The sequence below is a fragment of the Aquarana catesbeiana genome, linkage group LG02 (assembly GCF_042186555.1).
Source record: "Aquarana catesbeiana isolate 2022-GZ linkage group LG02, ASM4218655v1, whole genome shotgun sequence".
Lineage (NCBI taxonomy): Eukaryota > Metazoa > Chordata > Amphibia > Anura > Ranidae > Aquarana > Aquarana catesbeiana.
Window position 1 is genome coordinate 350,633,842 of NC_133325.1, and position 26,398 is coordinate 350,660,239.

At 42.5% G+C, this 26,398-nt stretch overlaps 1 long non-coding RNA gene across 1 annotated transcript in view; it reads right to left on the reverse strand.

Annotated features, from left to right (window-relative positions):
* LOC141129911 (uncharacterized) overlaps nucleotides 1–22,652 on the reverse strand; it is a 34,904-nt gene extending 12,252 nt beyond the window's left edge. Inside the window, exon 1 of the long non-coding RNA XR_012241904.1 lies at nucleotides 22,432–22,652. This is a non-coding gene — a long non-coding RNA (uncharacterized lncRNA). The remainder of the gene's footprint in view (nucleotides 1–22,431) is intronic.
* Between the last annotated feature and the right edge of the window lie 3,746 nt (nucleotides 22,653–26,398).

Genomic DNA, 26,398 nt, shown 5'->3' on the forward strand with positions numbered 1-26,398 from the left:
TGTGGCAGAGGATCATACGGTTTTTATCCCAATCAAGTCTGTGGCAGAGACTTTTGTTCGTGCTGCGTACTGGCTGTTAGGTTAGTGAGAGAAACCTATCCAGGCGGGCAAAGATTGTATACCACAAGGGGAGTGTATTCAACTACAAGTGTTAAATTCTAAAGAATGTTCTAAAGAATACTAAGGAAAGGTATTTGAGCTTCCCTGCAATTTTCCTTCTGCCTCTTTCCTGCTACTTCCTTCATTACTTGTTCATTAAAGCATTGGAAAATATATTCAAGTGTTTGATGTCTACGTCGTCCAGAGGTAAACTCAACGGGACCTGGTGCCGGTGAAACAGAGGTATCAAGAGTGAAGGTAACAGCCCGTTTTAAACGAGCAGCTCCACCGAGAGTTAGTGCTACATATATATATATATATATATATATATATATATATATATATATATATATAGAGAGAGAGAGAGAGAGAGAGAGAGAGAGAGAGAGAGAGAGAGATAGAGAGATATAGATATATCTATATATAATATATGTGTGTATAGAGAGAGAGAGCTATGCACACACACACATATTCACATACATACATTCTTAACAGGCTAGTGACAAGTCCATTTAACACATCCAATGTTAATTTTTACGCAAGGTCACCTTGGTATCTGTGGAATAGCCTGTTAATCTAATTGAACATTTCAAAGGGTACATTGTTTACCTACTTAAGGCTCGGTTCACACCTAGGTGTTCCGGACCGCAGGCGGAATCACAGCGATTCTGCCTATATTTCCCAAATCGCTGCAAAATGTGGGACACATTACTTTCAATGGCACCCCAAACTTGGCGCGATTTTGCTGTGATTGTTGCCTGACAAATCGCTGCAAATTTGCACAACCAAAATCGCGGGACGGCTGTTGCCCAAAAGAAGTTTCAGAACTTCTTTTGGGCGCCAGACGACCCTCGGTTTTCTTTGCTACATTAAAAGTTATAGGATTACACGCATACATCATCTGTTTTGCGTCGATTCGGGAATTGCAGGCTGAATCGCGGCGATTATGCCTGTGATCCAAAATGCCTAGGTGTGAACGGAGCCTAAGGATGATAAAGTATGTTATTTGACCATTCAAGAAGTATTTATTGATGGTAATTAGATTTGAGGGGGTATTCATGAGAAATGGTGATATCTTGGCCTAGTAAACATTTTAGAGACCTTAAAGCGGAGTTCTGCTTAAAAAGAAAAAATAAAAGTCAGCAGCTACAAATACTGCAGCTGCTGAGTTTTAATAATTGGGCACTTACCTGTCCCAGGGTCCAGCGAAGCGGGGGAACGAAGCCCCGCTCATGTCCCTCTTCCCTTTCCGGCGCCAGCATTGTAACTGTGGGTGCCCGGCTGTGACTTCACAGCTGGGCACCCACTGCGCATGCACGAGCCACGCCGCGCGCCGCGACTGGCCGGGCAATCATCTGGGACCTGTGACGTGTCCCAGATGATTGCCGAGAGGGAGGGGGGAGAGGTGATCTCCCTTCCGGTGCCGCGGAAAAAGAGGGTATCCGCTCCCCTCCCAAAAAAATATCATGCCAATTGTCATTAAAGCGGAAGTTCCATTTTTGGGTGGAACTCTGCTTTAAATGCTATCGTCATTAAATACAGGTAGGGTCTTTTCATGTTCAGATCAAACGTGTTTGGTCAACCAATCAGGAACCCCTCTGGTTTCAGACACTAGTATTTCAGGGGAAGTTTTTTAGCTGTTAAACACATGCATTCATTCATACATTCATTTTTAATCAAGATGAAAGCACAGGTCTAGATTACAACCCACATTATTGAATACATGGAAGCTACTTAGGTGCATATTATACGTTGGACATATGCTGAATTGTAATGTCTCTATGCTTGCTTTAACATGAATGGTTGGGTTCACACCTCCGACAGATGCGGCTTACAGCAGGGGTCCAGTGCATCCCTGTTCTCCGTTTCAGAGACGAATCAGGGCCAAATTTTTATCTGAATTCAGCCCTGAAAAAGAGGCACAGCGTTCCTGTGCAAGCCGCTCCACGGCCGCAACAGAGATATGTAAATCGGCTCTATAGAGAGCCGGTCACAATCTCCTGTCATGCGAATTGGATGCAAGCAAACCCACATCCAATCCGCATAGGTGTGATCTGGTCTGTTGCAAGTATCTTGTGGACTTTGTTCTGTGCTGGGACTCAATAAAATGCATCTTTTTGGATGAACCGAGTTGCTGCGGGAATAATTTGAATTATAATAATTATTATCAGTCCTCACCCCTACTACTACATCACTACAATTTTCAGTGACATTTAAAGTGTATCTAAACAGTGAAAATACCCGCACTATGTGACTTCTAAAAATGCTGATACAATATTATATGTGACAGCTGCTGTTTTTCAGGACTGTATTTCCATCAGATTACCTAAGAACCACTATACACAACGCTTTTATAATTATTTAAAGTCAAAATCATATATTCATCTCAGTTTGTAGACTTACTTTGTGAAGATGCCCACATATTTACTTGAATTCTGTGGTACCTATTCACTATGTCCTGTGAGTAGGCATTGCTGTGTCACACATTTCACAGAGCCTGCCCTCTGATCTACAGAGGTGACAAGAGAAGGAGTTTCAAGAGGTGGAGTCAATAAGAGAATCGCAGCTTGCAGGCAGCAATGTACCATGGGATACATAGTCCTTATCCCCCGTTCACAGCACTGTGTCTTACGTGCATTTAGGTGCACTGCGCTAAATAAAGTCCTTCATGTTGCAACTTTGATGCGCTTTCATTAAAATGCATGTTCTACAGAGTTTAATGGTAGCTCGCCTAAAACAAGTGTAAAAGGCACCCAAAATGCATTGCACCAAAAGCGCTCTGTGCAGATGTTCCCTTGGAAATTGAAAGTAAACAGCAGAGGAGAAGCTGCAAAGCATGCAGGGAATCCAGGAAGGTTTGGAAAGAGATGGCCAGCAGATAAGCAGCAATAACAATATAAAAAGGAGATTTTTCAAGTCAGCTTATATTGGATTGTCAAAAAATAACTATTGCTTGTGTTACTATTACAAAGCTGATTTTATAAAACGAAAGTGTATGCTGCGAACATGGATTTCTTAAAAGCTAAGGGCTGGCTTTAATAGTTTTCTACCTTTTGTCAAGGACCACTAGTTAGGCTTTGCTTTAGGGAATGAGGATTTACTATTAAAAATCAGAGTTCACATGAATCAGCAGAGCACAGTTCAGCATTGCCAAATATTATTTTCTAGCATGTTTATTGTTAAGAATAATACAATTAAGTTATAAGCTCTATCACATCAATTACAATATAGGCAAGGTTATATGGTCTCTGGCTTCCCAGTGTATTATGGATATTTGACATCATTACAGACGGTCAGTCTGTTGTTTTAAGTCAGACAAAGGTTATCAGTTAGATAAGATAATCAGCAAGTAATAAGCAAATATACACAAGAATAAGGTTTTAAAAGTATTAACACATTTTGGTAATGTTATTTACATTTATCCTAACTTTTTGCACAAGTATAGCTAAAAACACATCAGTAGGTCCTTTTAAGTGCTACAGTACAGGATTTCCTCCGTAATCAGCCATGCATGGGAACTGATGTCACTTGACAGAAGATAAATACATATTGACGAAGACAAGAGTGGAATAAGAATGTACTTTATATTGGATGGCACTCAGAATGTTAAATCAGGATAATTATGAAGAAAAAAAATATTTTATTACACTGCTATTTCTCAACCCATTGCATTACAATGTAGAGCATGTTGGGGCCTTGCAAATACAACATAATTATAACAATAATTGTGCTCATCATTTGAAACTATCATAGAAACATTCATCAGGCAATGAAAAGTTCATCAATAAAGTAACAGACAGTTTTTATGTACATTTAGTTTCTATTTGAATAAATCATCACTGCCATCTAGTGGTGCAACATATATTTCTGGCATTACTTTTCTTTCAAAGGCTTCTCAGACCTCTGAAAATATTCTCTTAGGCATTTCCTACACTATTTATGAGCATACAGAAAATGCAAAAAGCAAACAAGAATTGCAAAGACATATAGTAGTATGTAAGACCACAGCAACAACTCACACGTTCTAGATAACTGAAATTATAATTCTGATTGACAATTGATTTTGAAGGATTTAGATCATTTCTAATTGTCAACATACCTTGCAGATCGATATTTAATCAATGGCAATCAGCTACCTATTAAAATTGATTGAGTTTGATTAAGATTGGCTCAACTTCTTATGATCTCTTTTGTGGTCAAAAGGGGTCAGATGCCTCTTCTTGGTCATTAAGATAGATAGATTGCCTGATAAATCTAACCCTTTGAGCCGGATAATAATCATTTTAATAAAGCTGCAAAATAATCAATTAGCAACAGTCAGTCTGTTTGTTTAGCATAGGTAATTATAACCAGTTAAGTTAGGTTGCTAAGATTTGTAGATTATTCTTCAATTAGACCTGTAGGTGTATGGGAACCATACGTTTATTCCCCAAAAGAGGAGATGCGATAGACTGTTGTTGATTACTGCTCTTATTGCATATGAACTCTTGAGCAAGAGTTGCATATTGTTTAGTTTAAGGAAATAAGAATACAATTTACAAATTGACAATTATCAATAAAAGTGTTACTAAACCCACAACAGTAAAATCAGTCTGTATGTGCAGTAAAACAATCTTCTTATACACACTGTGGAACCTAAGGGGTTAATCCTCAGCATTGTGTAAACAGGGTGTTCGCTCCTGTCTTCTCAGATCCTCCCCTTTCTTCCACAGTCTTCAGTCCATCTGCTGTTAGTACAAAGTCTTGGAGTCAGGCTGCACATGCTCAGTTTGGTGTGTTTTGCTTGAGAGTTTTATTTTATTTTTATTTTTTTTGGGGGGGGGGGGGTACATGTGATCAGCACAGGGCCAATCAGTACTGTCCAGACAGAGGGTCAGGGGTCCTGCAGCCTAATAGGACATTCAGAGGAGAACGAAAACTCCTCCAACAAGCTTTATCCAGACACTATTTATAAGTTTATATTTACTAGGGTTGTCCCGATACCGATACTAGTATCGGTATCGGCACCGATACCGAGCATTTGCCCAAGTTCTTGTACTCGGGCAAATGCTCCCGATGCTTCCCCCGATACCTGGAGGACAGCTGTGATCGGCGCGTGGGGGAGTTACAGGATTCTCCCCCAGCGGCTTTCACCAGCTTTAGTGACATACAGCGGTGATCGCTCACAGCTGACTGTCACTGCATCCTCCTCCATGCCCCCTCTGTTCCTCTGTGCCTCTCCGCTGTCCCCTGCATTCCTCTATCCTTATCTGTCCCCTCCGTACTCCCCCTCCGTTCCTCTATCCTTATCTGTCCCCCTCCGTACTCCCCCTCCGTTCCTCTCTCCTTATCTCTCCCCCTCCGTTCCTCTATCCTTATCTGTCCCCTGCATTCCTCTCTCATCTGTTCCCTCCATTCTCCCCCTCAGTTCCTCCGTCCTCCCCCTCCTTCCTTTGTGTATGGATAGAGTCAGCTGACTCTGTCCATTCACATAACTGAAACATTGTAATCTTCTGTGATTACGATGTGTCAGTTTTTGAATGGAGAGAAGCCGCTGTCTTCTCTCCATTCATTCTCAGTGCAGCTGACGCTGCAGAGAAAGGGACTGGGGAATCTCTATCCTCTGTCTCTTTCTCTGTTTCAAGGGGGAGATATCAGAGGTCTGTTAAGACCCCTGATATCTCACCAAAGCCCCCCAACAGGGCTGATTTAAAAAAAAAAAAAAAAAAAACAATAAATAATAAAAAAATATTTATTGTAAAAAATAAAAATTGTAAAAGAAAACAAAAAAAAACCACACACACATACAACGTTCACCCCCCCCCCCCCCCCAAAAAAAAATAGCAAAAAAAAAACTGTCACGTGACATTAAAAAAAAGTATCGGTAATCGGCATCGGCGAGTACTTGAAAAAAAGTATCGGTACTTGTACTCGGTCCTAAAAAAGTGGTATCGGGACAACCCTAATATTTACTAAAATAATTGCTTTTCCATGTTCTGCGTACTGTGGGAGACCAGATATAGGGAATGCAGGCTCTTGGGTTTAGTAACACTTTAAATATTTTTTTCCCTCTGTACCCATCCCTGTGGTAACACGCAGATGGCACTTTATTTACCATTATAGGGCCACGAAGCAGTCAATAACAAATACATTAGAAAAATATGTCAGTGGGATGTTACAGAAATAGACATTTTTTACAGATCAATTAGCAATGTTTAATAGCAAAATGCTTCTCAGTAACTTATCCAGAGGAGCTATTACACTTTTCAAATTGCTTGATTGCAGTTTTCTGCAGTCAGATTTCACAGTGCATTACATTCACAATATAACGTAGCAAATTAACCTTTTTAACCACTTTCAACTGTAGACAGCCAAGACTCTTCCCCAGATACCGTTAGAGTTACTATCACTTATTCCAATGGAGGGTAAGGGTCAATTTTTGGGAGATATTGCTCCAAAACAGGTTTAAAGCTCTTCACAAAAATACTAGCGAACAAGTTGTAACCAACCATCCAAAGTATCATCCATAAGGACCAGGTTGGATTTGTTCCCAACAGGAAGCAAAAAAAAAAAACACCACTAGGACATTAAATACAATTCGCCTATCTGTCCATCAAAAATTTCACACACTATCTACCAATGGCAAAATGGCATTCAGTCAGCTTGATTGGATGTTCATGAAAGCTACACTCTTAGCATTGAAAATTACCTAGAGAAATAAATAGGGACATCCTACTGCAACGACAGTGATCAATGACACTGGGGTTGATTTACTAGGCAAATCATTCACTTTGCAAACAATGTTGCACTCTGCAAGGGAATTTTCCCCTGAGCTTAGTGAATGAGGTGAAGCATACTGCTGACTCCCATCATTCAATCATGTGCAAGCAAAAATGAGCCAACATGAACATCACAGGAATTAAGTCCTATGAAAAACAGAACACAAGCTAGCATCCTGCACTGATGACTTATTATTTTTCATTATGTGATCATTTATACCCCTCCTGAACCTTCAGAATTTAAGTCATGCAGTATACCGTATATACTCGAGTATAAGTCCTTCTGAGTATAAGTCGAGGCCCTAATTTACCACAAAAAAATGGGAAAAACTTATTCACCCGAGTATAAGACGAGGGGGAGAAATGCAGCAGCTACTGCAAGTGGAAAAAGAGGGTCAACAATGCCCATCTGCAGCTGTATACCTCCCTGTGTTCTGTGCAGGTATCATGTGTCCTGTGCATATGTGTCATGTGTCCTGTGTCCTGTGCATATGTGTCATGTGTCCTGTGTATATGTACCTGTGTCATGTACCTGTGTATAATGTGCATGTGTATATGTACCTGTGTCCTGTGTATGTGTATGTGTATATGTACCTGTGTGCATGTGTCTGTGTGTGTGTGTATCCTACCTGTGTCCTGTGCATCCTCCGTGCGCCGCTCTGCACCGATCAGCGTGTAGTATTCAGCGGCCATTCAGTGTTCAAAAGCCGTGCCTCCTCCTCGTCCAAAAAACTCAATTTCCCAGCAGTCAGCGGTCAGCCTATCACGGACATTCTCTCATCCTCATACCACGGACAAGGATGAGAGAATGTCTGTGATAGGCTGTACACTGACTGCCTATCACAGACGAGGAGGCGCGGCTTTTGAACAGCGAGAGCCGCTGCCGAGTCTATGGAGCACACGCTGGCCGCCGTCTGCCTGCATGACACGCTGATCATGTAGGCAGACGGCGGTGACTCGTGTATAAGTCGAAGGGGGCACTTTCAGCCCCAAAAAAGGGGCTGAAAAATTCGACTTATACACGAGTATATACGGTACTATCAAATGTCAAAATACATTTTCCAAAATCGGAAGCTCTAAACATTATTGTTCCAGTATAACACACCTAGGTGGATTTCATCCGCAGGGTGGTTTCTGCCAAGTCCCAATTTCTGTATTTGCCCCTAGCCCCCCAGAATATTCAGTACGTTGCTTTCCAGCTAAGTTTTACTGGTTATAGCACTTTTGGATTATATTTCTATGCTGAAATCTTGCCTAGTTGCTTGACTCCAGTTTCAATAATCCTGTACTGACATGACATGTTGAATGTCCTGGAATGCTGATGACGCTAATAATAAAAAAAAAATATTGAAAAATAAATACAAATATTAAACTGATACTTAAGGCTTATTATTTAAAAAAAACACATTATTCTTTTATTCTTACCGTTCTGTGCAATGGTTTTGCACAGACCAGCCCCCCGGTCCTCTTCTTATCAGGTCCCCCGCCAGTGCTCTGGGCCACCCCACCCGCCGCAGAGTGCCCCCCACAGCAAGCCACTTGCTATGGGGGCACTCGTTCATGCTCGCTCCTGAGCCCCACTCTGTGTGTCATTAAGACACACAGAATAGGGCTTGGCTCCACCCCCTGCTCTCTCCTCACTGGCTGTAAATAAAAGCAGTGGAGCCATTGGCAGTGTCTGAGCCAATGAGGAGGGAGAGAGCCACAACAGCAACTGCTTTAGTACACATCGCTGGATTGGGCTCAGGTAAGTATTGGGAGGCCTGCGGGGGGAGCTGCGTACTGAAGGTTTTGCAACTACTTCAAGTAACAATATCAAATAAAGAATGGGCTTGATTTAGTAAAGCAAATGAACAAGAACAGGAACACATCTCTACCATATTCTTGCATCACAGGCTTACAGGTATGTTTATACGTACAAGCTGCCTGATAATGTGAACCCTAAACCGGCATAGCTGGTTGTAGACTAATGTTTATAGCCTAGTTTGCCATGCATGTTGAACATCCAACTAATGCTGCGTTTTTGCCTTCTACAGCAGTAAATTCCACTAAATCAAGTGTCTGTCAACATTTACCTGAAAATGAAAAAAAAGAAATCATCTTACCATCTCACTAAGCATTGAAATATGCAAACCAAAGGAAAGCAAAGCACCAGGCTTGAACTGTTTGAACTCTAGTCGAACAGATAAACACAGAGATGAGATACGTAAAAGGGAGCTGTTTAACTTGCCAAATGAATTTGTATTTCTGTCCATCCATTTCTGAGATTTACACAGCTCTGCCAAATCACTGTCTGGCTGGGCAGAATAGCTACTTTTTTTTCTGCTGCACTTACGTTACAGGTCAAGAAAGGTTACAGGTCAGTGGAAGGAGAAAAAGGCTCAACTCTCTATTATGCTGATTTCTCCCTCCTATCAGCATGCCCCTTTTTAGCACATAACCACTGCAGCATAGCTAGTTTCTTGTTCTGATTCTCCCTCTCACAATCTGAGCTCTTCTCTTAAATTCCAGTATCTACACTGTTTTAATTTGACATTTCATGATGTATTAATCATCACAGAGATGCAACAATTTAGGGTTGATTTACTAAAGGCGAATAGACTGTTCACTTTGCGAGTGCAGTTGCTCCAGAGCTTAGTAAATGAGGTAAATCTTCACTTTGCAAAGAATACTCAATCACGTGTGGGGAAAAAAAAAAAACAGCATTATTGCTTGTACATGATTGGATGATGGATGTCAGAAGAGTTTCTGCTCATTTACTAAGCTCTGGAGCAACTGCTCATGCAGAGCGCAATTGCACTTTGCAAAATGCACAGTCTATTTGCCTTTAGTAAATCAGCCCCTTTGTGTCTTTTATATCTGCCTTGAATTCAGCTTTAAGGAGAAGTGTGGGAATTGTTTTTATTTTGGAATCATACTTACCTAGGTGGATGCATCAGTCCGATGCTGCATCTGTCCCCCACCTGCTCTAAGGCCGAGAACCGGGCAATCAAACACCACTGAACACTCAGTTCTCTCAGCTCCCTGAGCAGAGAGCCCTGACTGTCAGTCACCGCAGTCTGCTTACCCCTCCAGTTCTCACTGGAGTGCTGGGCTGTGGAGGGGTGGGAGCCAGGTGCCAGTCCAGGCAGGTGAGAAGATTCCGATCATATGGTCGCGATCTTGCCAGAGCCTGGACCAGCTCTTTGATGTCAGCCAACAGCGGGCTTCGGCACGCTGTCTGCTGTTAATGGGACACAGGAGTGCAGAATGAACTGCACTCCTGTGATCCACAGGAGAAGTACAGCCAAACGCACTTTGGCTGTACTTCTCCCTTAAAAAAAAAAAAAAAAAAAAAAAAACAGTATGCTGTGTTATCAGGAAATATGTACAGATATTTATCACTGGAAACCCACTCGGAGGCACCAGTGTATAAAACTGTATATGCATGATGGCTGCTGTCACAGTGAACTTATCTGAGCATGTGCACCATAATACCCACAGCGCAGCCTGCATGGTCACCTTTCACTTTTTTACATTTTTTTTCAGTCACATTTAACAGTATCATTATGTACATTATGTGATTGGTTCCTGCATGAAATGTACATGTAACTCCCTAACAGCAATCAGATGTGATACCTGCAGCATCTACAATGAAAGTAAAACCCATCCTTCACTAAGTTAATGACTTACACAAACTGCTCAGTCTGTTTGAGACAATGATACTCCTTGAAAATTGTATTAAAATCTGATATATATACGGCCTTGAGAGATAGCTTGCAGTTTTCACAAAAAGTAAATGATATATTACAAACAAAGTTTACTTTTCTGATGTGTAACCCCACTATCAGCTGCAAATGATGGAGGGCAGTAAAAAATGAAATGTGAGATTGGATCTTATCAACTGCCCCTGGGTTTAAATACATTTACAAAGTGCTTCAAAATACAACCCTTTATCTTTTAATGAGTTTTGTGAATTCCTAGTTCCATCCACATGGATCTCTGATTTACAAAGGCTGAAAAAAAAGTGTGAAAATTCTGAATTCTGTTGTTGGTAGATTTTTATTATTTTTTGAATTACAGCATTTCACTAAAGATGCTGCCCAATGATTATTGCCAGCAGTGATTGAAAATAACAAAGACCAGGGTAGATATACTAAAACTGGAGAGTGCAAAATCTCGTGCGGTTGTGCATGGTAGCCAGCTTCTAACTCCAGCTTGTTCACTTAACCACTTCACGCAAATCGCCGTACCTGTACGTCGGTACTTTGATGTTAAATACCGTTGTTATGGCAGCAGCTAGCTGCCATAACTCCGGTACTGTCAGGAATGGCGTGCGTTTCTTTTTCATATAAAAGTGGTCTCTGTGGCGTGAGATCACTTTTATTGGTGGCATGAGAGGGACCCCTCCCCTCCCACCGCGCTCCAGTCGTGTCCATGGCTTACCAGAACCGTCGTTAGCTGCAGAGACGATTGTGTCTGCTCCCCTCACTGTCTGGATGCCGAGTGAGGGAAAGATGGCCCCCACTCAGCTCCATAGCATTAGAGGGCAGAAGCAACTACAAACATCACTTCCGCCCAATGCTCTTAAAGAGGACATTTTTTATTTATTTTTTTAATGACATTTATTTTTTTTTATTGCATTTTAGTGTAAATTTGAGATCTGAGGTCTTTTTGACCCCAGATCTCACATTTAAGAGGTCCTGTTCTGCTTTTTGATCCTTGTAATAGGAATAAAAGTGATACAATTTTTTTTTAAAGGACAATGTAAAAATGAAAAATAAAAGGTAAAATAAATAAGAAAAAAAAATCAAAATTTTTTAAACCGCCCCGTTCTGCCGAGCTTGAGCACAGAAGCGAAAGCATGCGTAAGTCGCGCTGTATATGAAAACGGTGTTAAACCACACATGTGAGGTATCGCCATGATCGTTAGAGCGAGAGCAATAATTCTATCTCTAGAGCTCCACTGTAACTCAAAACTGGTAACCTGTAGAAATTTTTAAATGTCGCCAATGGAGATTTTTAAGTACCAATGTTAGTCGCCATTCCACGAGTGGGCACAATTTTGAATCGTGACATGTTGGGTATCAATTTACTCAGCGTAATATTATATTTATATATTTCACAATATAGAAAAAGATTGGGCTAACTTTACTGTTGTTTTATTTTTTAACTCAAAAAAAAAAAAAATTGCGCTTGTAAGACTGCTGCGCAAATATGGTGTGACATAAAGTATTGCAATGACCGCCATTTTATTCTCTAGGGTGTCTGAAAAAAAATATAGTGTTTGGGGTTCTAAGTAATTTTCTAGCAAAAAAAAAAAAAAACTGATTTAACTTGTAAACAACAAGTGTCAAAAAGAGGCTTGGTCCTTAAGTGGTTAAGTTTGACAATAAACCTGGAAGCTGGTTTCTATGCAGAACTCCACTAGTTTTGCACTCTTCAATTTTAGTAAATCAACAACACCAAGTAAAATTTCTACCCCATTAAAATATTTGACAGTCCGATGATGTTTGCATGAGATACATGCCAAGCAGCAAAACTGGATAAGTTAGAAGATGCTCGGGGGATTTTTAATATAGGAGAGACACTTGCGGCTCCTTGGGAAACTTGAATCCATGCAATGTTCTGTGAATGTTCCTGTCAGATCAAGAGATGATCATTAGAGCTTTTGACCCTTCAAGAATGAACAATCACAAATCCTTAAAGTGGTTGTAAACCCTTACATATTCCCAGTGAGGTGACTGGCATCAGGTTATACACAGAGGTGAAACACCTCCTCCTACACAGGATGTACCTGCCTATCTGCAGTCTTCTCTTCTCTACGTCCATTTAAAGTGCTGAATTATTAAAGCTTATCTGAGTGGACAAAAAAAAGGGGGGGGGGAGATCTGAAATGACACTCTGCAGAGCTCAGCGAGAAAAGCTCTAAGAGCTGATTGGAGAGAAGAGACCCCCCTACACAACACACTGGAACAGAGATGAGACTGTCAATCTGTTGGAGACCCCCCCACCGTCACCATTTTTCTTTTGGTGTGAGGAAAGCTTGATAGAAGACTTTCAGGCTGATAGCAGAGGAATGAAGTAGCGGACAGAAATTACACTTGAGGGTTAATTTACTAAAGGCAAATAGTTGCTCCAGAGCTTAGTAAATTAGGTAATGCTTCACTTTGCAAAAAATACCCAATCACGTGCAAGGAAAATAAAAAAAAACAGCCTTATCGCTTGCACGTGATTGGATGATTTACTAAGCTTTACTAAGCCCTGGAACAACTGCACTTTCACAGTCTATTTGCCTATAGTAAATTAACCCCTTAGTGCTGCTAACTGAGACAAGTACACACTATAAAGGGATATGCTTTGTTCATATTTCATGTCTGAGATTTAAAACCACTTTAACCGCTTTAAGACCAGCCGCTGCAGTTGTAATGCGGCAGGTTGGCTCTCCTGGGCGAATCAACGTCATTGTACATCGCCGCTTTAAGAGGTCTAGGGGGCATGCGCATGTGCTCTCGGCGCGACGCATGAGCCAATGCACGTAGCCGGCACCCACGATGTCCGCCGGCCACCCACGATCGCTCCTGAGAGAGACAGAAAGGGGATCTGTCAATGTAAACAGACAGATCCCCGTTCTGTCAGGGAAGGAGAGACAGATCTGCTGTTCCTATTGATTGGGAACAGCGATCTGTCTCCTCCTCCAGTCACTACACTGCCCCCACATTTAGAAACACCTACCTAGGGAACACTTAACCCCTTGATTGGCCCCTAGTGTTAAGCCTTTCCCTGCCAGTGACATTTATACAGAAATCAGTGGCTAGTTTAAGCACCAAAGTGTCTGTCCACTGCAATGTCACAGTCCCGCTAAAAATCGCTGATTACTAGTAAAAAAAAAATATAATAAAAATGGCATAAATCTATTCCCTATTTTGTAGACAATGTCATTTTTGTTTTGTGCAAACCAATCAATATACGCTTATTGTGATTTTTTTAACCACAAATATGTAGAAGAATACATATTGGCCTAAACTGGTGAAGAAATAAGTTTTTTTACATTTTTTTTTGTGGGGGGGGGGGGGGGATTTTTATTATAGCAAAAAGTTAAAAATATTGTTTCTTCACTTTTTTTTGTTTATAGCGCTAAAAATAAAAACGCAGAGATGATCAGATACCACCAAAAGAAAGCTCTATTTGTGGGAGAAAAAGGACATCAATTTTGTTTGGGTACAGCATCGTACGGCCGCGCAATTGTCAGTTAAAGTGACGCAGTGCCGTATCGCAAAAAATGGCCTGGTCATTAAGGGGGCAAATCCTTCTGGTCCTTAACTAGTTAAGGAAGGTCAGCTTTAGGCATTCTGCTGGTTCACACTTATGCATTATTTTCAGGTTTACAGAGCTACAAAATGACTTTATATGTTAGTGATTTCAAACAACTCAGCTGTGAAGTTCTGGAATAGTAAGACAAGGAAAAAGAACCATTCACAGTATTCTTCAAGCTCTGTTTTATGTGTGATATGTCAGTGCTATCCTTTAAGTAAGACAAATCAAATGGTTTCCGTGCTGTTAATGTGCAGTATCATAAGATCCCACAGACTTTTCTGACCATCACTGAGCAAATGCCAAAGGTTAAAGTGTGATGTATTGAACAGCATTTCTCCTGTGATGTTAAGACCAAACACTCAGATAAAGCTTAATAAAACTCAACAGTCTAAGACCCAGAACAATTAAGTATAGTGGGCCCATTGCTAACCCCGCACAGAAGAATTTGGAGGTGAAGTTTAAAAAAGTTTTAAAAAATAAATAGATACATAGAACTATTGCAGGATTTCAAAATAGAGCTTGCTACCTTTAGGAGATAGACAAAGGCTGTTTTAACAAACTTTCATTATAAAACCAAACAATAAATACAGAGAAATATGTTGTGCAATTACATGAGTTTGACATACTTAAGGAAATACCCTGTTTCCCCAAAAATAAGACCTAGCGTGATTGTCGGTGATGGCTGCAAAATAAGCCCTACCCCCCAAATAAGCCCTACCCTGTTTCCCTGAAAATAAGCCCTACCCTGAAAATAAGACCTACAAGGACTTTAACTAGTACTTATTTGGGGGGTAGGGCTTATATTGCAGCCATCACCGACAATCACGCTAGGTCTTATTTTCAGGGAAACAGGGTAGATGCAGACGGTTCTGCAATTTTACTGACCTTGGTTCAACTTCAAGTATACATTGGTTTTCGCTCTGTGCAATGACAGAGGGACTTGCTATTATAGTTTCTAGTGAGGGATGGCCATCCTGGATATACACTTGTGGGGAGGTGCAGTGTGGTGCAGCGGCAGTAAACAGAAAGTCCAGTTGCAGAGAACAGAACTTGTATTAATGCAGAATCCAGTAATTTGCAACAAACACAGTGGGAAGGCACCCAATTGAGAATACTCATGGCATGGACAAGCAGTAGCAGAGCTAAACTTGTGCATTTGTTTTCGTCCGAATGCATTTTCATCTGAATTTCATGTATTTTCGTTATTGTTTTAACAAATGATAATGCAAGTGCAGAGTACGATAACTGAAAGATCCGACATAAACAAATGCTTTATTTTCATTTTCGTTGCGACAGCAGTTCGATATAGATAGGAAATTCGACATGACGCTGACAATTACAATCTGTGTCTATGGAACCTGTGGTCGAATGTGCCTAACCTTAACTCTTAGTCCAAGATTATTCGACATAGAGAGAAAAGATTCGACATAGAGAGAAAAGATTCGACATAGAGAGAAAAGATCGCTGCTGGAATTGGGTGGGGGAAGTAAAATAAAAATAATGATAATGATGAATGTTGTTGGCCGATTGTAACCAAAGAGGAGGGGCAGTAAAATAGCTAGAAGTACACACTTACAGCCAACTTACTTTCACTTACGATTTGCTAGCAGAAAGAGAGACACACACACTGAATCATTTCAGAAGACAGTCAATCTTAGCTGGTCCGTTTGTCAGAGAACCTGAATGATTTAGCAATTAAGCATAAGCACAGCAGCAGAACAATAGTGAAGCAAGCTACACTTCAACTTAACTTTTTCATAATAATCTGCTGCTATTGTGTTAGTGTTGTGAACTTGATAGTGATACTAGTGTTGCTAGTGTTGTGATAGCCTCAGAGGCTGCCCGTGTTGTGGGGGGGATTTATTATTATAGATTCTATATTATAATACCATATCAATATCTGACACAACATCAGATGCCGCGCCCGCCATTGCACTTGGAGATTGAGAAGCGAATGTGGAAGTTGGCTGACTGTTGGGGTAGAGTAGACTATCCAACATGAACGACGAAGATTCAACAAAGCAACGAAAAACATACAAACGTCGAATCTTTGGCTTATGGTGTCTGTCGAAAGTTCTAAGAAGATTCGATGAAGCAGCTAAACTGTACGACGCTGCAATCACACATTTCTGGTCAAATGCATTCACCCATAGGCTATAGAAAAATTCTAATGTTGGTTGACTAGTAAAATAATTAATAAATATAATTATTACTAGTCATACAACATTAGAATTCTACTACAGCTAGCTTGTAGGCGGAAAATTTGACCGGAAATGTACACGTACAGTTTAGATGCTCCTTCGAATCTTCTTTGAACATTCGACAGACACCATAAGCCTTCAATGGCAGATTCGACCTTAATTAATTTGGATTTTCGGACAAATGCAATTTTTAATGAAAAACTAAATAAATAAAAACAAATTTCGGGAGTAAATAAATAAATTTATTTTTCAAACAAAAACGAAATTCCGAAACAAAATATTTCAGTGTGCACATGTCTAAGCAGAGCAGGCCTCAGATGTGCCAACAGCTTCTTTCTTGAGGGGTGGAATGCGACCTGGCCAGTCCAAGCCCAAATGGGAAGGTCTTCAGAAGGATGGTGTGATCCTATCCTTTCCCTACTCATCTGAAATCTCTTCCTGCTGCTAATCACGGTCCCTATCAGACAGGTGACCTGTCCATACACTACCCACAGGCAGAGTGTGCAACAAGCCTGGGAACCAGAGGCTACAATAGTCTCTGTCTGACCCAAGATGGCTGCTATAGTCAAAAGGGGCCGCAGCATTCAATTGGACAGCTTCCCCAGTGACCCTGGAAACCATAAAGGAACATGTTCATCTTGACTTCCTCTCTCCCTGCAATGCCGCTGCCCTTAAGCACCACCTGCAGTGGAAAAAGTAGACTGCACCTGCCTACACACTGCTCCCCGCTGTCTCTATGCATTAAACTACTTCACCTGTAGTTTAATTATTAGCAATACATTTTACCTCTGTTTAACTCCTGCAGCTTTATTTTGAGCCCAGCTGAAGTCTCACACCCCTTTATTGTCCTGTACACCTACACCACATATGCCATGTTACCTTGCTGCCTGAAAGCAAATATGATGTGAATTATTTTCTGTATTGACTGTGCTCTCTGTAGTTCAGACAGCAGGCTCTATGAAATGTGTGACCCCCCAGCAATGCCTACTGACAGGGCATAGTGAATACATGTCAAAGAATTCAAGGAAGTAAATGTGTAGGATTCTTCAAAAAATATGTTTTCAAAACATCAAGATTGTTCAGGTTAATAGGAGTAGGCTAAAAATTATTGAAATATAATGTAGAAATTAATATATGAGTTTATATTGTGACCACAGATACACATCAAATTAGCTTATTGTCCATATAAAGTGGTGGTAAAGTCCACTCCCTTTTTTAAAACGGCCCCCTACAGTAGTATGCTATAGCATGTACTGCATTCTAGCACATAATGGCAGACTTACCTTAGAAACTGAGCCCTCCAACCCTCCAGCGCTGCACTATCACCACAGGCGGTGCCCCCAGACTTCTTCCAGGTTCATGTTCTATGGTTGTTTGAAAGGCTGGGCCCCAATGACATCACTCCTGTGCATGCACAATGGAGTCATCATCGCTGCATTATGCTCTGCATTCACAGCACACTCACTGTGCCCTGAATGCAGTGTGTCACTGCACAAGCTATTGCCAATGCGAATACTTCCTAAACGACACAAGTTTAAGAGATATTCACTGTACCTACATACAAGACTCACTATAAGCTTATCTGTAGGTACAATTTTCATTTCACACTTTACTACCACTTTAAACAGGGTTGTTTAAATGGACATATAGCATGCTGAAAACAGTTTACTAAGTATTATTATTATTATTATTATACAGTATTTAGCGCCAACAGTTTACGTAGCGCTTTACAACTTGAGGGTAAACAGTACAAATACAATACAATTTGATACAGTAGGAATCAGAGGGCCCTGCTCCTTAGAGGTTACAATCTAAGAGGGAAGGTCAAGAGATACAAGAGGTAATAACTATGGGTGATGTGCTGATTGAGAAGATAAATGTACAGTTGTTAGGTGGGGGCCAGATAGGCTTCTCTGAAGAGATGAGTTTTCAGGGATCGTCTGAAAGTGGATAAAGTAGGAGAAAATCGGACGGATTGGGGTAGAGCATTCCAGAGGATGGGGGAGGCTCTGGAGAAGTCCTGAAGGCGAGCATGGGATGAGGTGATAAGGGAGTTTGAGAGCAGGAGGTCTTGGGAGGAGCGAAGAGAACGATTAGGTTGGTATTTTGTGACTAGGTTAGAGATGTAGCTGGGGGCCAGGTTGTGGATGGCTTTGTAAGTTGAGTGGCAGCCAATGGAAAGATTGGCAGAGGGGTGTGGCAGACGCTGAGCGGTTTGTGTGGTGGATGAGCCTGGCAGCAGCGTTCATGATGGACTGAAGTGGGGATAGCCTATTTAGAGGTAAACCAATGAGGAGGGAGTTGCAGTAATCGAGGCGGGAGATGACCAGGGAGTGGATTAGAAGCTTTGTGGTGTCATTGGTTAGGAAGGGGCGTATCTTGGAGATGTTGCGAAGACTGAGGCGGCAAGCTTTGGATAGTGATAGAATGTGGGGTCGAAAGGTTAGTTCAGAGTCCAGGATTACACCTAGGACCTTGGCGTGGGGAGATGGGTTGATAGTTGAGCCGTTGACAGGGAAATCAGGGGAAGTGGCACCTGAGGGAGGAAATATCATGAGCTCAGTTTTGGATAGGTTGAGTTTGAGAAAGTGATGTGACATCCAGGCTGATATGTCTGCTAGTAAGTTGGTAATGCGTGAGGAGACAGATGGAGAGAGCTGGGGGGTGGAGAGATAGATTTGGGTGTCATCAGCGTAGAGATGATATTTAAAGCCGTGGGAGGCAATCAACTGACCCAAGGAGGTGGTGTAGATTGAGAAAAGGAGAGGTCCAAGAACAGAACCTTGGGGGACCCCAACGGAAAAAGGAAGTGGAGAGGAGGAAGTAGAGTTGTAAGTGACACTGAAGGAGCGGTGGGATAGGTAGGATGAGAACCAGCGAAGAGTACAGTCACGGAGACCAAAGGAGTGTAGTTTTTTGAGGAGGAGGGGGTGGTCCACTGTGTCAAAGGCAGCAGAGAGATCCAGGAGAAGTAGTACAGAATAGTGTCCATTGGCTTTAGCCATTAGTAGATCATTTGAGAGTTTAAGGAGAGCAGTTTCCGTGGAGTGTTGAGGGCGAAAACCAGACTGAAGGGGATCAAGAAGTTTATTCATGGTCAGATGGTCGCTTAGTCGGTTGTAGACCAGTCAAGAAGTCTGGAGGAGAAGGAGAGTAAGGAGATGGGACGTTGAGAGTGAGGGCTTTTTTTGTATGGGGGTGACTAGCGCATGTTTTAGAGAGTTTGGGAAGATGCCACAAGAGAGGGAGAGGTTGAAAATGTGAGTTAGAGAGCGTAGAATCGAGTCAGAAGGTGAGCGTAGCATTTGCGAGGGAACAGGATCCAGGGGGCAAGTGGTTAGATGAGTGCTAGATAAAAGTTTAGCAACCTCAGTAATAGTAGCAGGGTTGAATGAGGGAAGTAATGATTGTGTCTGTGGACATGGGGTGTTGCATGGGGGAGGTTTTTGCGCATTGGTGATCTCCTCATGAATTGTATCAATCTTAGTTTTGAAGTGATTGGCGATCTCCTGGGCAGTGAGTGAGTTGGTGGGTGGAGGCAGTGGAGGACAGAGTAGAGTGTTGAAGGTAGAGAAGAGTTGACGTGGACTGGATGAGAAGGTGTTAATGAGTGTGATAAAGTAGGTCTGTTTGGCAGTGTGAAGGCAGAAGTAGTATTTTAGGAGGGCAGATTTATATTGTATGAAGTCTTCCTGGGTCTTAGTCTTATGCCACAGGTGCTCAAGAGCGCGGCTACGTTTTCTGAGACTTCTGGTGTCATCTGTTTGCCAGGGTTGTAGTAGTCGGGGCCTAATTCTGCGTGTAGTGAGGGGGGCAAGCTTGTCTAGGGAGAAAGACAGTGAGCTGTTGTAGATGAAAGTAGCTAGGTTGGGGCAGGACAGAGGTGAGATTTTGTCATAGAGGTGATCAGTAGCAGAGTAGAGAAGAGAAGGGTTGAGGTGGCGAAGGTTTCTACGTGTAATTGTTAGGCGGTTGGAGGGAGAAGAGGTGGAAGACAAGGAGAGAGCAAAACTAATAAGGTGGTGATCAGAGAGTGGGAGTGGATTGTTGGAAAGGTTGCACGGAGTGCACAGATAGGAGAAGGCAAGGTCAAGGGTGTTGCCGTTGGAGTGGGTAGGAGCCTGTATCCATTGCTTCAGGTCAAGTGATGAGGTTAGACTGAGAAGTTTAGAAGTAATAGTAGTGTTAGTGTTGACAGCGATGTTGAAGTCCCCAAGAATAATTGTGGGGATTTCAGAAGAGAGAAAGTAGGGTAGCCAGGCAGAGAAGTCATCAAGAAAGGCTGATACTGGTCCAGGGGGCAGGTAGATGACAGCAATTCTTAGAGAAATGGGAGAAAAAAGACGAATGTAATTTGCCTCAAAAGAGGAGAGTGTCAGAGAGGGAGGTGGGTGAAGAACCTGATAGGTGCTGCATGGGGCTAGAAGGATTCCCACTCCACCTCCCTTCCGTCCACTTGGTCTGGGGGAGTGAGTCCAGAGAAGGCCCCCATGGGAGAGGGAAGCAGGAGAAATAGTATCCGATTCATGAAGCCAGGTTTCAGTAATGGCAAGTAGGTTAAAGGAATTTGTAATAAAGAGGTCGTAAAGGGCGGTGAGTTTGTTGCAGACAGAACGTTCATTCCACAGGTCACAGGAAAAGGGGGGGCTGGTTTTGGAAAGAGGAATAGAGACCAAGTTCTGTGGGTTACGGCTCCTGCCAGAGAGTGTAGGGGGATGGGAGCGATGGGCAAAGACAGATGATGGTGGCCCAGGGTTTGGGGATATGTCACCAGAGATTAGGAGAAGCAGGAGGGTGAGGGAAGTAATGTGGGACTGTGATTTATGTGCAGGGGCATGTCTCAGAGTACTGGAGGTTTTATCAGTGTATGGATGTAGAATGAGCGAGAGTTGGTAGGAGCAGTAGTAGGGAGAAGACAGAAGGCAGGGTGATATGTATAAGCAGGCGGGTGGAGAGGGGGGTGAAGGTAAGAGTGTTTGAGGAGAGAGGAGAGGAGTGTCAGAAGCAGTGGTAGAGAGTGCATGTTACAGAGCGGAAGGAGAGCCTATTAGAGAGACAGGGTCACCTGCAGTCTGTTAGCTGCTTTCCAGTGCAGATTGCTGTATTTGTTTGCTTCGTGCAATCGCTGAAGTGCAGAGATTGAAGTGCATATCACTTGTAGAAAGAATCACGTAGAGAAAGAAACCTTAACGATAGAAGCCCCTGCAATGTGCTCCCCGAGCAATGTGCTCACCCTTTAAGGATGCTCAAATATATACTGTTATAAGGGTGGGGTTGAAGTTTGTTAATTAATCATGAGTGACTATAAGAATGCCTAGCAATCAAAGTGGACTTTTTGCTTCAAAAGTCAGAATAGCAAGAGGCCAAGATAAGATCAACACATAAAACTTAGGTAAGACAGTCAGAGCAACAAATAATGTCATGGTTGTGCGCACAGGGCAACAGATAGAGAAGGCCACATACCAGAGACACACACATACAGACAGCAGGCAGATCCCAATTTCAGTTAACGGTGGAAGATGTGGGTGAGCTGACACATACCAGAGACACACACATACAGACAGCAGGCAGATCCCAATTTCAGTTAACGGTGGAAGATGTGGGTGAGCTGACACATACCAGAGACACACACATACAGACAGCAGGCAGATCCCAATTTCAGTTAACGGTGGAAGATGTGGGTGAGCTGACACATACCTGTAAGAGACAGAGAAGGAATGATCAGGTGAGGCAGAACTTGAAGCAGAGATTGAAGCAGCGATTGAAGTGCATATCACTTGTAGAAAGAATCACGTAGAGAAAGAAACCTTAACGATAGAAGCCCCTGCAATGTGCTCCCCGAGCAATGTGTATTGAACTATACTGTATACAACTAATATTATACAAGGTAAAATATTCAATATAATAGCCATGCTTTCCTCTAACCTTTTGATCCGTGTTAAAGAAATAAAAACAAAGCATATAACGCAAAGAACAAAAATTGCAAACTACTGTTGGTAAATGTGATAAAAAAGATTACAGTCAGGCTTTAATACAGAATCTATAACACTTACTGTATTAACTACTTAAACTCTTACCCTGATAAACCTGTAGCTTCACAATACACGTAGACCATTTTTCTTCTCTGGCACCTATAATGCTCCAGTACATGTGCTGCCTTGTTTGTTGATTGAAATGAGATATCATCCCAGCATACAAACTAGTTAAATAAATGACTTGATAACACTCGGTAGAAAATACATTTCTTTTTGACTCTGGGGAGTATTTTGATGTCTCCTGCAAGCTCTTGGTACTGAAGCTCATTCCCACAAGTCCAGGGCTTCTCAAATGCTCATTATGTGTTAGGAAAACAGAAACAATTGTAGCTAAACTGTGAAGCTTGTTGCTGAAGCAGAACATTGTCTGCAGTGGTGATTTGTTAATAGAAACTGTCAAAAAAAAAGAAAACAAGTGCTGGAGGCAAAGCAGTTATTACCTTTACAATTTTGACACAGAACAAAAGTCATTTCCAGGAAAATATACCCACGGCACACAATAGTTTGGAAGTATACAAAACCTTCACTAAATATGCTGCCAAGTAGCCCACACCCATATAAAGTTTATAAATTGTTCTAAGCTTAGCTGTGGCATCTGTTATCAACAATGCTGTTAGCCAAGAATTTCTAGAAGGTACAGGTAAATGGAAGATACAGTAACTGCTACTTTTCAGTAAAAATACATGTCATTACAGTAGACATGATTTGTCAGTGTCATTCCACAGTAATAAATCCCAGCAGCATCAGAAATAAAAATACAATGCACAGAAACTAGTACATTTTCTTACTATGGTCAAAACCTAATACCATCATTCATTAATTTATATATACCGTACGTATGTATAGATATACTGTATATATCAGGGGCGGCCTGTGCACTCCTCCCATAAATTCAAGCCACAATACTGGCCTTCTTATTTATGGTCGAAGGCCTTCAACTGGGATGGATGTGAACCACATAAACACGCCACAAGACTTACAACATGAAATGGACCTGAAGTGCGCCCTGGTCTGCTGGTCGGTATACCAAAAAAGGGGGAAAAAACATTCAGGTAGGGGTGAAAACTCTTTATTGGTTTAGTGTTATTTACTGAGCAAGTTTGGCAAATACTTGCGACATTTCTACCTGAGGATTCGGGATGTACCCGGCAAAGCAGGCAGACTTCCACCTGCCTAATCTCTTGATGATATGGTCTGGAACCCTGTGCTGGGATGCGGCCGAGGCTGCTCCAATTTGGAAGGAGTGTCGAGAGTACTGACTGGGGTCGAGGCCTAGATTGGAGGATCCTGAGGATCCTGATGTGCTTGATGAACTGGCAGCCACTCAAGGGATTGGTCGGGAAAGGTAGTAGGGGACTGAAGTTCGATTGGCTGGGTAGGAGCGACAGTAGGCGGTTGAGTATCACCACTGGGCACCAGATGTTGTTTGTCTTGAAAAGATTGCTGTCGACCCCGGGGCCAGATTTGGAAGGGTAGTAGGGGATTTGCTTAGGCCACAAAAAATGTAGTAGGTCAGGTAGATGGCCGCTTAAATGACCAAGCTAGGAATAAAGCCAAATGAGAGAGGATGGACGACATGTCTTAAAGATAATACTTATGATGGACAAGCATTTGGAGATGGTTATGAGCTGCTGCTTCGGAATGCCGTGGGGAAATGGCTCGGATTGCATGGGTTGCGAACGAGGATGGCTTTGCGAGATCCTGTAAGGCCAGGAAGTGTTGGATGCCGGCTAAGTATAGTCTGATGGTGTTGTGTGATAGAGCCAATTTAGTGTGGCAATATGAAATGAAAGCTAGTATGTGCTTAGTGACTGTTGACGTTGCCGCAGGGCAGGATACCAGAAACTTGCAGAAGACGTTCTAAGCTGTTTGGTAGGCCTTGAGTGTGTTGCGGGATAAGGATTGATTGATGAGCTGGGTCGCGCTGTGGAGGTGCTGCTTTAATCCAATGTCAGCTGAGACCAAGGTGGGATAAGAGATGACATTAGGTCAGCTCCTGGTTTCTGCTGGAAAAATTAAATGAAGTTAAAACGGAACAGTGCGTCTGCTGCAATGTTGCACTTGCCCGGTGTGTATGCGCAGTGCACATTGAACTGTTGCTGCAGGAATATTTGTACCAGCCTGCGTAGGAAGGACATAATAGGAGCATAATAGGGAGCGACCTGGACCCGCCCTTGTTAATGATATCGGCCGTGAGCGGCTGCCACGATCGGGTATAGCTTGAACAATGAGGAAGACTGGATGAACCCAGGGATTAGGGGTATCTCTGGAGCCCACGGTCCTGGAAACTAATGATGGCCAAAAATTGCAGCAAAGCCTGTGGAGGCTGCAGCATACGTTACTACCTGCGGTGATAGAGGCGATACTGACGGTATGAACATGGATGTGCCATTCCAACTAGTAAGGAACTCATCCCACATAGACAAATCATAAATTCATGAAGAACCAACCTGATACGGGTCGGTTTGTTGGGGGGTAGGCTGGCCTGCATGGAGCGAGTGTCAAGACTGAACCCGAGGAAGGTGACAGAGTGTGCCGGGCCTTCCACTTTGTGTTCTGCTTTGGGCACATTGAGATACCCAAACACCACTCTTAACCTATCTAGGTCTACCAGGGGCACGCTGGGCTGCTAGATTTAGCAGGCACTGGCCTTGGTGCGACAGAATCCAAGTGAGGGACTGTGCGAAGGTGTCAAAGAGCCACGGGCTGCTTTTAGAGCCAAAGGTCACTTTATTGGCGAAGTAATATGACTCTTTCCATTTAATTCTGTGCCAGCACCAGAGGGATGGTTGGATGGGTAGAAGCTTAAAAGCTTAAATGCGTCTGATATGTCGGCTTTAGAGAGCCAGGCACTTGTGCCTATTTTGATATTGGCCTGGATCACCATGTCGACTGAAGCATATTTCAGGGAGAATTCCTCTGAAGGAATAAAGGAATTCAAACTTGGGATGTGGGAAGAATGAGGCACAGACAGGTCGTACACCAAACAAAATTTTATGTGAAGCTGAGGAATGGCCGTGGACTGAAGAGACGCCTGCTGGGAGCTGGGCCCATCTGTCTCTGGTGGTGGGAAGAGGAGCCTGAAGAGCTTGGCTTTCCTGGCAGTAACGGGGAAGGGCACGCCCCTGCGCCTTAGTTCCGCTGTTAACTTGGGGATGGTCCATCCCCTTAGGTACTGCATGCTGCTGCTCTCTGAAACTGGAGAGGGTGACAGAGGGGCAGATGTGAGGTCTTTGCTGCCAGCCTGTGACATGGCTCTGGCTGACTTGTGCCCTAGTTGCGAAGTCCTGGTTTTTGAGGTTGAAAGTTCAGTCGACCGGAATCTGGGGGAATAACGTCCAACCTGGTGCAGGATGGAACTATCTGAACTCGACTGGCCTAGAGGAGAAATGACAGATGGACAATGGAGAGTGGCTTAATTACATGCCATTAGAAGGTGAATGAGTGGCCGGGTCATGCAACTTTGAGATGCGTTTATAGCGACTGCAAGGTAAACCTTATTGGGAGGCGAATGATGGTTAAACAAAAGAATTTGAAACCATTCATGGAATTTGATGAAAAATAGCTTTGAGAACAGTTGATCTGAAGCTATGTGGGCCGATGTGCCTTGTTGCGACTGGATTCGAACTGGACCATAGGATGAGCCATACTGAGGGGTGTCTCTCAATGACGTGACAAATCATAAAGTGATCTGAATTTAAAAGTGAACCGTTGCCTCGCTGAGGCGACTGACATCAAACAACAGTAGAGGGTATGACTGGATAAAAGAAATGAAAAATACACAAATGACCCAACACAAATCGACTGCCGAACTTAAGGAGAACATGACAGACAATATACGAAATAAGACCACTGAATGATTGAAGTGACGGTGACATGAATCGGGGTGCCGTAACTGTGACTTGACAGTGAACTGAACTGTGGAATATGGGATGAAATAAGGGTGAAATGAAATGAGTGAAATGAAGCCGACACGAATTGGAGTGCTGAGACTCGGATCGGCGTGTGG